This window comes from Littorina saxatilis, linkage group LG15 (assembly GCF_037325665.1).
Source record: "Littorina saxatilis isolate snail1 linkage group LG15, US_GU_Lsax_2.0, whole genome shotgun sequence".
NCBI lineage: Eukaryota > Metazoa > Mollusca > Gastropoda > Littorinimorpha > Littorinidae > Littorina > Littorina saxatilis.
The window spans coordinates 23096524-23098363 of NC_090259.1; positions in this window are offsets into that span (position 1 = coordinate 23096524).

Here is a 1840-nt window from a genome sequence, read left to right on the forward strand (position 1 = left end):
ATCAAGTAGCTTCTTTGGTACAGCAGTTCCGAACCAGTAAAATAGGGATGTCCTTCTGCCTGCCACAGACACAAAAATTGATATACGATATTTGTATTTTTGACACATGTATTTACTTTTCAAACCTTGTTCATTCCGTGTTGCGTCTAGATTTGCTTTTTGTTGCCTTTTGTGTTTTGTTCCTGATGAAGCTTACATAAGCGAAAATTCGTACCGTCTTGTGCTGTTCTTGTATCGGTGAGTACAGATATCTTCTTTTTTTAATTTTTTTAATATTTTTTATAACAAATATGACATTTTACACAGATCAAGACAATCACAATTCTCCGAGACCGCGTTAGCGATCGAGGTGAACAATGACTGTCGAGATCAATGTCAAATGTCATATTTTGGTCAAAAATACAAATGATATTTATGTATCGATCCGTTTCAGTAAAAATACTTTTTAAGATTGAACGCACACAGACATCTGCACACTTTTCTAGTCTTTGTCAGCTGCTTCGATTTGAGTTTTATTCGGCCTCTGACGTCACATGGCTGAAAGAACGGAAATTCATTGTTGAATCGATACATAGACGGGCGCAGTGGCCTAGTGGATAAGACATCGGCCTCTTAATCAGACGGTCTTGAGTTCAAATCCCGGCCGCGGCCGCCTGGTGGGTTGAGGGTGGAGATTTTTCCGATCTCCCAGGTCAACTTATGTGCAGACCTGCTAGTGCCTTATCCCCCTCCGTGTGTACACGCAAGCACAAGAACAAGTGCGCACGGAAAAGATCCTGTAATCCATGTCAAAGTTCGGTGGGTTATAGAAACACGAATGTACCCAGCATGCTTCCCCCGAAAGCGGCGTACGTATGGCTGCCTGAATGGCGGGGTAAAAATGATCTTACACGTAAAACCCCACTCGTGCAAAAGCATGAGTGAACGTGGGAGTTTCAGCCCATGAACGACGACGAAGAAGAATAAGAATCGATACATTATTTTATGTTTAATTGGTGTCGTTTAAACCAGACTTCATTCTGTGTGTTCAAGTCACACTGACGTTGTTGTCAAGTCGAAGTTTGATCTTCGGATTCCAGTTTTCATTCTCCAAGTCTTCTTCGGGACAAACACGCAAAACAAACAAACAACCCAAAACAAAAACAAAGCATAAAAAGGACTAAACGTCACCTGCAAAATCAAGTTTGTTAAAATCAGCAATAAAGCTGAAGTTCAAGACACAATCAAGGCAAACCGGCCCTCTCGATTCTAAAACCACCACGGGCCGGGTATTATTTCCACAGCAGTGTTGTCTCTACAGCGATTTTAGATCAGAAAAAAGAGAAGAAACATACGGGGGAAAGTGAGAAGAAGACAAAAAAACTAGGGAAAAAATACCTCAGAAACCTTACAAGTTCCTACTGAGAAAAAAACCCCACAACTTTAAAGCAAGCAAGACTGAACGGCTGAAGTACTGTAGTGCTGAGAAGTTTCCGAGACATCATTTCGGCACGCACTAGAAGATCGCCTCATCAAATATTTACGTTCTAAAGCATTAGGAATAATGCCAGATTTAATCGCCGGTGCTAATCTGAATCCAATCCACTCGGCAGAGAATCCGCGCCTCATCGCCCATCACAGAAAAACATGGCGCCGACCAGAGAGGGAAGACGTCACCCAATCTCGCAGAGTCCCCGGATGAGACGCCCATCCAATCTCGTATCGTCCCGCGACACAGACAAAAACGCGGTTCTGGAAAGCTGGACCGGGGAGGAATTTGTCCCTGGGAGGGGAGTCGGATGAGTCCCGATGTCAGGAACGAGCACTCGCCCCTTTGACTCGCTTATCTCCCTTGTCGCTG